This window comes from Myotis brandtii, unplaced genomic scaffold, assembly GCF_000412655.1.
Source record: "Myotis brandtii unplaced genomic scaffold, ASM41265v1 scaffold105, whole genome shotgun sequence".
NCBI classification, from domain to species: Eukaryota; Metazoa; Chordata; class Mammalia; order Chiroptera; family Vespertilionidae; genus Myotis; species Myotis brandtii.
The window spans coordinates 9630149-9643579 of record NW_005353538.1 but is presented as its reverse complement, the minus strand read 5'-3'; the positions used below and the strand labels follow the sequence as shown (position 1 = coordinate 9643579).

Here is a 13431-nt window from a genome sequence, read left to right as displayed (position 1 = left end):
GGGAGGAAAGTCAGGTGGACTTTGTGGATGGTGATAAAAAAAAAATAAGAAAAAAAAACTTTAAATAACTGAAGAAACTTTTGTGTGCCACTTCTTTTTCGTAACATTTCTTTTAGAAAAAATTTACTCGTATATACTTTCTCTTCTTTTTGAAATGTATATAAATCTTTCTGATTTATATACATATGAGGTAAGCCTTTTGTCAGCTTTATGACCTGTTGGGGAGCACAAGAGACTTGGTTGGAAAGTTTATAAGGGGGACATTCTGAGAAAAGGGAAGTGTGTAGAAGGCCGCCTGCCCTGTTTATTGGAATTTCAACTTAGTGGAGTCTTAGGGGAGTGTCGAAGGTGGTGCCCCTAATTATTCCTTGACCTTTCCAAACAAGTCTGTGCATGTGCAGACCCCCGGTGTTTACTGGAATCCTTATGCTTAAATCCTGGATGCCCTTGCCTAGAGGACAATGTAAACACATGTGTCCTCCTAAGATTACTCACCCCACTGATTGTATCTAAAGATAAAAATTCCAATAAAAGCCTAAGGAGGCAGGCAATGGAAGCTGCCTGGTTGCTATCAGCAAGGCCATCCCTTTGCCATCTCCCCCGAGTGAAACTGTGTCAGGGTAATCTGTTCATCCGTCATTCAGGGGCTGCTGGTCAGCCCCAGAAGGACCCAGAAATGTTTTTGTCAGGATATGGGAGCATCTTTTTAGAATGAAAACTGTAAGAAAGATAGCACCCATATTTCACAGTTTCTGTGGGATGACAGGAGGCTAACATCCCTGGGCACTTTGAGTCAATTTGCAAAGCTATCTTTTGTCATAAAGGTATAGGTTTTGTTTTTTGTTTTTCTGTGGATAAAGCTAATAAGCTAACACAGATGGTCCCTCTAATTACTAGGTAAAGCTAGGGAAAGTTTGTGTGAGAAATGGTGCTGTCAAACCCTCTTGAGGACCAGTTATTATTTAACTTGGAAATATTGGTTGAATCTACTTGGCTATAAAAGGGATGAGATTTCTTTCTGTCTCTGTAATCTCTTAGCAGATTGCCTGTGATGCATATCACATTCTGATTAAATTTGATTCAATAATAAAAGTGTGCTGTGTCTCTACTACCTCTGTGGAGAGAATATGTGGGTTGGGAGAAGATGTTGTTTTTAATTGTTTCCCTAGCACTTGCAAACCCAATGCTTTGGGTTTGCGAGTGCTAGGGAACATGGATGTGGGAAACATATCAGAGTGAGGAAGTATCAATGGTAAATTAGAGTGTGAATATCCCTGTTAATGGCATGACAATTCCATTTTTTTTAAGCACTAGTCAATATAAATGGAACTTGAAGTCATGGATTCAGTTTGCAGTTCTGCTTTATATATTAGTTGTGTTCTTGGGGAAAAAAAATACTTAAGTATTGTTAAAAACAAGAAAACAGTCCCAAAACAGAGTCACTTATGCTAAGCTCTGTTTTACATAACAACAATTTAATTTTATAGTTACAGCTCTCCCAGAAATGGAATTTTAAATTAGTCAACTAGGAATCACCCATCAGCACTGAAACGGAATTTTTGGACTGGAACCCGGATTCTTTGTCCACCGGAATCTTAAGAATGAATCCATGGAAAGAAGGTGGTATAGCAAAGGTGGAGATTTATTGAAGAACAAGTACAGACTCCCACATGGGGAGAGGGAAAGAGTCCCACAGAATGGACTCCCACGTGGGGAGGGGGAAAAGGTCCCACTGAGTTCCTTTTCCCTATGGCTTATAAAGGCTGCAGATCCGGTGCCTTGATATCCCCTCTAATTGGTCACTATCCCCTTAGACTGGTTACTATAGTAACTCCTGGGCTCAAAGGTCAAACCTCGCATGTGAGGTTCTCCCCCTCCTCCTTCCTTATTGTTTTCCTATTTCCTTTGGGCTTTCTTCTTCTCCTTCTGGATGAAGGGCTTCCTTCTCTTTATTTTGTAAATATAGACCTTTTGCTGTTCCCAGCTCCCTCATTCTATGGAAATGTACTTGTTGCAGCTTTTCAGCTTCCCTATTCTATGGAAATAGACCTTCTGTTGCTCTGCAGCCTTGTGCTTCCTCCATGGTCCCCTTCATTTCTAAAATCTGTCTTTTTCATCCCCCAAAATTCCTGTCTCAGTACTAGTCAGGTAATCTTCCTTGAAAAAGCCCTGCCATTTCCTAAAAGAAAGTAACTTGCAATAATCAACCTGCTGTTTGCCTAGTATAACTTTATTGATCCAACTCCTTTCTGCCTATAGAAAAATCCTTCATTCCTCCAAGTTCTTTTCTTTCTTTCTTTTTATTAATATATTTTTATTGATTTCAGAGAGGACGAGAGAGGGAGAGATAGAAACATCAATGATGAGAAAGAATCATTGATAGGCTGCCTACTGCATGTCCCTACTGAGGATCAAGCCTGAAACCCCAGCATGTGCCCTGACCAGGAATCAAACTGTGACCTCCTGGTCCTGGCCAGCAAGTTCTTTTCTTTCTTTCTTTTTATTAATATATTTTTATTGATTTCAGAGAGGACGAGAGAGGGAGAGATAGAAACATCAATGATGAGAAAGAATCATTGATAGGCTGCCTACTGCATGTCCCTACTGAGGATCAAGCCTGAAACCCCAGCATGTGCCCTGACCAGGAATCAAACTGTGACCTCCTGGCCCTGCCCAGGTGCTCAGTGGATAGAGCATCGGCCTGTGGACTGAAGGGTCCCAGCTTTGATTCCAGTCAGGGACACATGCCCAGGTTGTGGGCTCCATCCCCAGTAGGGGGTGTGCAGGAGGCATCGGATCAATGATTCTCATCATTGATGTTTCTGTCTCTCTCCCTTCCCCTTCCTCTCTCTCCCTTTCCCTTCCTCTCTCTGAAATAAATAAAAATATATTAAAACAAACAAACTGTGACTTCCTGGTTCATAGGTCAATGCTCAATCAGTGAGCTAAAACACCAGGGCTAGTAAATGTTTTCTTTGTTTGTTAATTCTCACCTGAGGATATTTTTTTCCATTAATTTTTACAGAGTGGAAAGGGGTTAGGGAGAAAGAGAAAGAGAAGAGGGAAAAATTGATATGAGAGAGACACATCAATTGGTTGTCTCTTGCACACACCCCAACAACACACCCCTTGACCTGGGCCGGGGATAGAACCTGCAACCGAGGTACAGGTCCTTGAACAGGAATTGAATTGTGACCCTTTGATGCATGGGCTGACACTCTAACCCAGCGGTTCTCAACCTGTGGGTCGCGACCCCTTTGGGGGTCGAACGACCCTTTCACAGGGGTTGCCTAAGACCATGGGAAAACACATATATAATTACATATTGTTTTTGTGATTAATCGCTATGCTTTAATTATGTTCAATTTGTAACAATGAAAATACATCCTGCATATCAGATATTTACATTATGATTCATAACAGTAGCAAAATTACAGTTATGAAGTAGCAACGAAAATAATTTTACGGTTGGGGGTCACCACAGCAGGAACTGTATTAAAGGGTCGCAGCATTAGGGAGGTTGAGAACCACTGCTCTAACCATTTCCCATGCCAACCAGGGCTCAAGCTCTTTACTCTGTGCTAGTGTGAATGCTACCTGATTTGCATCAACTTTTGCTCAAATACACTAAAACTTTTAATATGTCCCAGTTCATCTTTTAACAGTTCTGGTGTCAGAAGATGGAACTGAAGGAGACTCCTGACAACCCCCCAGAGCATGAGGGGAAGGTACCTATTAAGCCCCCGGACCTCACAGCTTTCTCACTGCCTCTGGAAGTTGTGGGTAAGACCCCTTCAGGTCCAAGCTCCACAGCTTTGCATTATGAGCGTTCAGACTTAATCTTGAATTGCAGTAACTACAATGGAGAAACTTTAACCTAGATAAGTATCCACTTATGAAGTGCCCTAGAGAAAACAGGGTCTCAGCAAAGAACTCAACAATCAAGGATAGAGGGAAAACTATTTTTTCTCCTCTCCAGTTTCTGCTAATCAGGATGAGACCCAACTAGGACACCCCCGTTGCTCCAAAGCCTGCAGATAAGTTCCTGGGAAAACTGACAGAAGGCTGAGAATCCTTACCAAAGTCAGCCTCACAGATCTCTTATCTCTGGTGTCTGGTTAGTGCGGGACTTAAACTTTTACATTGTTTCTTCCTTTTCAAATTCAGATCAGCAGGAAAAAAAAAAGAAAAAAGAAAGGTTAGATCTTTAAACTGTGACACATGAATTTCCTTCTTGTTTGTCTCATTTGTGTCCTGAGAATGTGGTTTGGTCACCATCAGATTGGGGCCCAAAAATATGGCCAGACAGAAATGTGGGTTGCATTCTATTTGCATCTAGGGTCCTACTGATTATTGCCAACTCTCAGTGGAATTGTTTGAGCCTTTTCCTTCCTTTGGTTACCTTTGGGGGCACCTCTGAATCTTGGGAGATTAGTATCTTTTGTACCCTCTTTGGGGACATCTCTTGCATCCAAGAGATTGTTTAATACTGGCAGGAGCATTTACTGTTTGTCCCAGCTGGAACCTAACAAGATGTTTAAAATATATATATTTTTAAGTAACACCATGGTCAGAAGTTGGCCAATTAGAAGTTGATATTCAGAGCCTGATAGAAATTATTTTTACTACCCGCCCCCTCGCCTTCCCTAAACTAAAAAGAAACTATTTACCCAGAGGGAAAGAAACACATTCTGAAGCCTTTGTGGAAGGATTTACTACAACATTCCGAAGGCACACAGCTTTAAATCTAGAACATAAGAATCTTTTGATTTCCATCTCAGTTGAAGATCTTCTCCCTGATATAAAGAAGAAAATGAAAAATGGAAGATAATGTAGTTGAATGGGTGAGGTAGCCTCTTGATGTCATTTAGGTTGCACCCCAATTCTCTGAGGCTTAAAAACCAACTGTATTTGCCTCATAAACCTGCCCTTTCCAAGAACAGAAATGTAGCTCTAGAAGCAATTCAAAGCCCACCTCTCCTTTCCACCAATCCCTAACCTCCTCTACCCATCTCAAAAGGCTTGCAGACATTGTCAACACATAGGGAACAAAAGTGCTCCTTGGTGGAGCTAGCATTCTTTCTCTTGCCTTGCAAGATGTAAATATTCTTTTCTACATGGTCTTCTCCAGGAACCAAGGTAATTTTTAGAAGGACAAAAAAAAAGGGGGCTATTTTGAAAACTAAAACTAGGTCTTTGAAAAATCTTAAAGGTCTCTTCTACAAATATTACTAAAAAGCTTAACCTGGCTGGTGTGGTTCAGTTGGTTGAGCATTCTCCCATGCACTGAGAAGTCACAGTTTCCATTCCTTTAAGGGCCCATGATCAGGTCATGGGCTAGCTCCCCAGCAGGGGGCATGCATGAGGCAATCAGTCAACATTTCTCTCTCAGTGGTCTCTCTCTCTCTCTTTCTCTCTTTCTCAATAATCAATAAAAACATATTAAAAAAGAAAGATTTAGTCATCTGCACAGGTAAACTTAACTTACTCCATCTGCCAGAAAAACAATTTGGACCCAATTGTTCTTTTATAAACTAGTGAGTTTTGTATTATTTTGTTTCATGGCTGAAATTTTAAAACAAAAGCTATAAAGTATCTGCATCTTTCTGTATGTCTATGTATGTATGACTGTAATTTTTTATACTTCTAAATGATATTACCAAAACTAATTTATAAAGAGTTCTATTTTATTGGCTTAAATACAGAAACGTATTTTCATAAATCAAGTATGTACTCAGATATATCGAAACTGACCAAAGTAGTTTTCAAGTTCACATGATCTAGGGTACACTTTGGGAGCTGAAAGCTGATTTTACTTTATTGGTTTACTTAAAGTAAGTATGTCTTAAGAATTATCAGAATTAAATATAATACTTTTATTCTTTTATACACTCTGATGAGAAATACTAGAGTAATAATACTTTTATTCTAAGTTTACTAATAATCAAATATGCTCATGTTTCCTCGGTTATAGAATTTGTCAAGAAAAGTAAGTGAAGATGGTTGGCTGTTTAATGTCTCATGAGATATAAACCTAATTGTTAATAAGTAAATTAAATAGATGTAAACAATAAATGAAATTTTCAACAATAGGTATGCTTTATGGTATGTCTACTTAAAAATAGTTTCCAAAATCCTCTTTGGATTTTGAAAACATAAAGTTATATAGAGATAAGTTACAAGATGAATATTCATCATCTAGATCATCTCAAATAAAATGTTAATTATTGAACACAAGTATTGCATTTTTTACTTTTTATTACAAAGGAACTAAAGATATTTGGGTCTATCCATAAACAGATCTTGTACAACTTTAAAAATTTTACTATGAGAAAGAACATACTTCTAAAAATTATGAAATGTATCTATAAATTTGCCAGTCAACAGAATACTAGTTTTAACAGACAATCCACATTAACTTCTTAGTTTTTACTAGGAATAAAGCATTTTCAGGGTAGTAACCCCAAACAATAAATTTTAATATCATAAAGTATATTGGTACAAAATTAGAATTTTCTTTGTTAAAAGAACAATTTTTTTTGGACTAGTGATCTGCTGTTGATAAGAGATTGTGAAAATCTTGTGCTTTTTTGGTTTTGTTTGTTTTTTAACCTTTTGGGTAATCTGCCTGGGAAGCTATTTTTGTGCCTTATAAAAATAATTTACTATGCTTCATGTTGTCTCTACCTGGTGTTTAATTACTTAAGAAAATGCAGTCTTCTCAATATTAAGAGGTAAGTTTTGTTCACAACTATGTAATCTTTTGTATTTGCCTTTAACATCTTCTATTGTCACTTTGGTGAAATAGATAATTAAGCACTTTTAAATAACCTGTGATCCTATTTAGTCAAATGTTCAAGCCACTTGACGTTTTGACAACTTCCCAAAATCAAATGATAAATACCATCTTTCTGACCTCAAAGTAACTTCGAGATTTTCCCAGAGGGTCCCTGGAAAATTTCAAAGGACTTGTCTCGCACCTTGTAAAAGAGATATTTTAAACGAATTAGGTCCACTTACGTTAATTTACGTGGGAAGCTTTGTCAAATAAGTAAAGATAAACTTTCTTAGGTTATAGTTGTATGGATGAGTGTTATTAATTCGTGTTCTAGAAATTGTAAAATTCCTAAAAATCTGATAAATCCCAGAATAATGTTATCAATCACAATTTCAGTTACTATCTTCAAATAGAAGATAGTCTGTTACAGAGATAATCACATTTCCTTGCCAATTTCATTGTACTGAACTCTCATCAGATCTTTGACCATGGGCGTTTTAAAGACTTTTGTCATTCACAGACAATTATTGTTTCACTCTGATGCTTTGTAAAAGTGAGATCCCTGGAACGACCTTACCAAGTAATCTTTTAAAATTTTTATTGATATTTAGAGAGAGGAAGGGGGAGAGAGAGAGAGAAATATTGATGTGAGAGAGAAACACTGATCACAGGCTCCCTGACAAGATCAAACCTACAACCTGAGCATGTGCCCTGCCCTGGAATCGAACCCGCCTCATCTTGGTGTATGGGAAGGTCATACAACTAACTGACCGACACTGGTCAGGACTTTTTTTTTTTTTCTTTTTTTCTACCAAGTACTCTTTATGACTGCTACTACCGCCAAATTTTAAAGTGTTGAAATGTGGGTGCTTATTATACAACTAAAGAAGGTTCCACCTGACATCTGGCCTTGTGCAAATGTTGGAGACCTCAAAATCAAATCGAGTAGGAAGAGAAGTAGCTGACATAGAGGTAGACTGCTTCCTCCTAAGATGTCAGATATCTCTTTCCATTCCTCCTCCCATGTCTGATCATTGTTTTCCCAATTATTACACCATAAAAGCATTTATGATTCTTTTGTTCACCTTTTCTCCTTTTCTGGCCCGGAAAAATAATGTTCTTTTTCACATACTTCAGGTCATTACAAATGGGGTGGTAAATCACACTCCAAGTGATTGTTGAATTTGCCACAATGCTAGTGATACTGTAGTTCTGCCCATCACAAGCTTCTGTATTTCTAATGCCTCAGTCCTATTCAGCCCCCTCTCTATCATTTCACACTCCCTAACCGTGGGGGTCCATTTGCCTGCCTCTGGCTTCCAAAAGCATGTATCCCTAAACCCAGGTTCTGTACAAAGCAAGGGACAAGGCAAAGTTAACCAGAATAAAAGCATCTGCATGATCTACAGGTCCTTGAATTTTACTGGCCTCCATGCTGTCACCTTCCCAGTCCCTAGTGAGAGTGTCAAACAAGAATTACTAGAAGGCACTCATGATTCAGTATTGGCCTTTGGGCAGATCCCTAATGCCCTGGCTAGGAGTGAGTGGACATGAGGCTAATGATCAGGAACCTCTCCTTAGCTCTTCAAGATATTGCAGAATCTGCTGCTGAGCAATAGCTGCCCATCAAAAATCTCAGGACTTTCTGGCTGAAGATACTCTTGATAATAAGATTGCTCTTTCTTGTGTTTTAGCTGAGCAAGCAGGTGTTTGTAGTATGGCCAACACCACTTGCTAAAATGGAATTGACATTCATGGGCAAGATCACTCAACAAGCCAGTTTTCTCTCTATGGTACCATGTGTTCTGCAAATGATGACAGTTTTACTTCTGCTTTTTAAATTTGGATACCATTTATTTTTCTTTCCTGATTGCTGTGGCTAGGACTCACAATGCATGTTAAAAAAAGTGATAAAAGTGGACATCCTTTTCTTGTTTCTGATCTTAAAGAAAAAGCTTTCAGCTTTTCATCATTGCATGTGATGTTAGCTGTGGGTTTGTCATATATATGGTCATGTATAGCCTCTATTATGTTCACGCATGTATCCTGTATTCTCACTTTGCTGAGAGGTTTGTGAGTTTTTTATATTACAAATGAATGTAGGATTTTATAAAATGCTTTTTCTGTATCTATTTGCATGATTATATGGTTATACAATATTTATCCTATAAAGCCATCTGGTCCAGAGCTTTTGTTTGTTGGCATTTTTGTGATTACTGATTTGATTTTGTTAGTGGTTTTCAATCTGTTCAGACTTTCTGTTTTTTCATAACTAAGCCAACATAAGAAAATAATTTGCATTTTAATTAAAAATGTGGAGTACACATACAAGCTGTAATCTCAATGAAAAAGGCAAACACCATTCTTAAAGATCCACAATTCCTGGTGACATTACTCAGCCATAGGTATCATAGCACCTGCAATGAATTTTATTTCTAATGTGAACACAATTTCAAAGTGAAATTTTCTAAATATGCTAGAGGCCTGGTGCACAAAAATTCGTGCACTTGGAGGGTCCCTCAGCCCGGCCTGTGCCCTCTCACAGTCTGGGAGCCCTCAGGGGATGTTCTACTGATGGCTTAGGCCTAAGCCACGGTCTGGCCTCCCTCTGCGGGAGGTGACTCGGCAGGCTAATCAGGGGATGGTGAGGCCCCCATCACCCTGCCACTGCCTCTGGAGGAGGCGACTGGGTGGCCGATCAGGTAATGGCACCAGCCGGTGTGGCCCCACCACCCCCATTACATCTCGAATGGTCGCTGCCGTCTCTCCCCTGCCCCCTGCCATCACCATCTCCTTCCTCTGCCTGCTGGCATACACCTTGGCTGGCCTGGCGCTGCCTGCTCACCAGCCCCGCTCTGCCCCCCTCCCCCCGACTGGTTGTTCCACCATTCAGTTGATTTGCATATTATGCTTTTATTATATAGGATATAACAAAACTCTTAAACTACTTCATAAAAACCAATCCACATCCTACTCAAAAGGTGGTCAATGGATTTTAAGTATAAAAAGACAAGAAAATAAACAAACTACTAAGAGAGTATATGAAGGACAGTGATAGGTAGCCTTTGAAACTTTGAAATCAATGTATAATAAGAAAATAAATTTACTTGTGAAATTGTTTTATTATAAAGAAAAGGTGTTTCATATAAATTGCAGTGTCAATATCAATACTGAAAAAAATATGATACATAATCCTCAGTTGGTTTTGTCTAAAGAATGAAAAGCTATATTAACACTAAAAATCAATCAGTGTAATTTACCCAAGTGACAGATAAAGAAGAAACATCATATGATCATTTGACAAAATTCAATACCTAGTTCTATAAACTATTTTTCACAGACTGTGAATGGATGAAACTTCCTCAATCTGATAAGGCCATCTTAAGAAAAAAAAACAACTAGTTAATATCATACCTAATGGTATAATATTGAACTCTTTCCTGATAATATCAGACACAAGTCAAGGATTCCTATTCACATCACTTCTATTCAACATTCTACTAGATATTTGTTTATGTAAAAAAAATACAAAAACATCTAAAAATACATAACAGACTTAATAAATAAATTCAACTGGATCATAGAATCCAAGACTAATATGTGAAAACCAACTGCTTTTTAATACTAGCAGCAAACATTTCAAATATAAAAATAAAAATTTAAAATTCATTTACAATAGCATAAGGATATATAAATCATTTAGGCCTTTTTATTTATGTTTATGGGCATTCGGTTGTGGTAGCCTACATGTATTTGTACTTTAGGCAGTATTTTATACATGGTTTCATATAATTTTCAAAACAACTTTTGAGGTAGATTTTTTTATACATTATTCAAATGACACAACTAGAAATAGAGAGTATTGAACTCTGCATTGAGTGACTCTAAACCCATCTTGATTCTACTACATATACCTTGAAAAAAGTTATAAAGTATAATATTAGTGCATTAATGTTCTAATGAACCATTTTTTTTCACAAATATCATTAGTCTCAAAGTTGTTTTGGTAAAATTTGTATATTTTAAAGTATTTTTATTTACTATAACTAAATGTTATAAGCTAGGAGAGACAGATTTACTTATGGGGGAAGTGAAACAAATCCTAAAATAAGAAAACTGTGGTAATCTAAATATTATAAATTGCCCAAGCAGCTATTTTGAACGTAATATGGAATAAAAAGATCAGATATAAAATTAAAGATATAAAAATCTGACAAAAACAATGTATAGATATAATTAATCTCTTAACATTTAGAAGTGAATATCATCAGGGAACACAGTAGCTAGCATTCAACTTTTCCTTCTATTTTCCTGTCTTCTTTGTTTTTTATCATGAATTTAATAATAACTTTCAACATCTGGGCAACTGCTTTCTGAAGTATATAGAATAACATCAGGATCCAGTAACTATGTGAACACTCCTGGTGCTTAGTTCTCAGTGTTGATATAGGGTCATCACCATGGCTTTAACAATAAGGAAGAACTGAATGAAACAGATCCGCTACACTGAAATTGCATAAAATCATCTATAGGAAGACTGTTGATAAGACTTTTGCTTGAAATGTTGATACATGCTTTTTGAAAGGGAAGAAATGATAGTAAAGGATAGATCAGACTAATAGACCAGACTATCTATGATTCTAAGCTCATGAGATAACTTTCAATGTGGTTTTTTAAAAATATATTTTATTGATGTTTTTTACAGAGAGGAAGGGAGAGGGACAGAGAGTTAGACACATCAATGAGAGAAAAACATCGATCAGCTGTCTCCTGCACACCTCCTACTGGGGATATGCCCACAACCAAGGTACATGCCCCTGACTGGAATTGAATCTGGGACCCTTTAGTCCATAGGCCAACTCTCTATCCACTGAGCCCAACCGATTAGAGCTCAATGTGGTTATAATAAATCATCAACATTATAATCAATAAGAAAACAATTTTCTATAATGGACTTATCCTTACAAGGAATCAAGATCCAGGGATGGAAGCTGAGGTCTTGACTAGAGCACAGCATAGGAGTCTGAATTCCTCCTAATTGTGCATTCTTGGGTAGTTTCTTAACATGTAGGCTACCTTTTGAACTTCTGATAAAAATAAATGTGTAACCTATCTCTGTCTCAAAAGTATTAAGAGAGTTTGTATCTATATCTGATACATCCTTATACACCCTACTCTAGCTTAATTACAAACTTAACATATATTTAGTAAATTGATGCATTTTAGTAAACTAATAAATTGATATTTGTAATAAGTATTAAAAATAAGTTTGATTCTGTACATGAAAATATAAACAGCATTAAAAATACTTTTTATTGCTTTTTACGAAGATGGCACCGAAAGCTAAGAAGGAAGCCCCTGCCCATCCCAAAGCTGAAGCCAAAGCAAAGGCTTTGAAGGCAAAGAAAGCAGTGTTGAAAGGCGTCCACCACACAAAAAAAAAGAAGATCCACATGTCACCCACTTTCCGACGGCCAAAGACACTAAGGCTCCCGAGGCAGCCTAGTACCCTCGGAAGAGCGCACCCAGGAGAAACAAGCTTGACCACTATGCCATCATCAAATTCCCCCTGACTGCCAAGTCAGCCATGAGGAAGATAGAAGACAATAATACACTAGTGTTCATTGTGGATGTCAAGGCCAACAAGCACCAGATCAAACAGGCTGTGAAGAAGCTCTATGACATTGATGTGGCCAAGGTCAACATCCTGATCAGGCCTGATGGTGAGAAGAAGGCATATGTTTGACTGGCTCCTGACTATGATGCTTTGGATGTTGCCAACAAAATTGGAATAATCTAAACTGAGTCCAGCTGCCTAATTCTAAATATAAAAATTTTACACTGAAAAAAAATACTTTTTATTATTATGAAAAAGGACATAATTTATATGGTTCATAGATGAGCATTTAGTTCATGCTGTAGGGAGTCTGATAATACAAAACCACTGTTTGGAGAAAAGGGAAGAAAGTTCCATTGTAGACTTTATTTAATGAGCAACAGCTGTGGAGACCAGAGTCTACAATTGCATCTAGCAGACTGAAAATGCAGGAGGACTCTGAGATCACATGAAAAATTTGCTGTTAAAAACAAAACTAAGATGAAAACAGAGGAGCTCCAGTCGCGCAATCGGTTAGCACGAGGTACTTATAAGATGAAAACAGAATGGTACATTTAACATAATTATAGATATTCTTAAAGGAAGTAGGTAAGATTACACTTAGTATTTACTTAGTATTATATATGAATTTAGCATTTGAATAACACAATCAGTCCAAGTTGTTTGCTTGAGTTAAATTGATTTTATTCATTAATCATGGTCTAGTGAGAAATGGTATTATTTCTTATTAAGTGTAGGCACTTATATAAGAAAAATAGCTCTTACTTCAAATAGTTAATATACCTTTCTGAGTAAAGATAAAATGAAAATTAAAAAACAACAACAAAGTAACTCTTATAAAGTGCTTCATGAAGGATATAAATATAATGAGATGGACAGCATAAAGAACTCATGATATGTTAATTAGAAGCAATTATTCTATATAATAAGAGAGGAATATGCTAATTAGCCATTATGCTCTGAGGTGTAACGACCAAGCAGTCAGGACCAGATCACGGATCAGAAGGAGAGTGGCCCAGTGAGGTACAAGTGGGCT

The 13431-nt window shown here is 37.4% G+C and overlaps 1 pseudogene; it reads left to right on the top strand.

Moving 5' to 3' along the window:
- The first annotated feature begins 12093 nt into the window (after nucleotides 1-12093).
- LOC106726196 lies at nucleotides 12094-12630 on the top strand (annotated as a pseudogene).
- The last annotated feature ends 801 nt before the right edge of the window (nucleotides 12631-13431 follow it).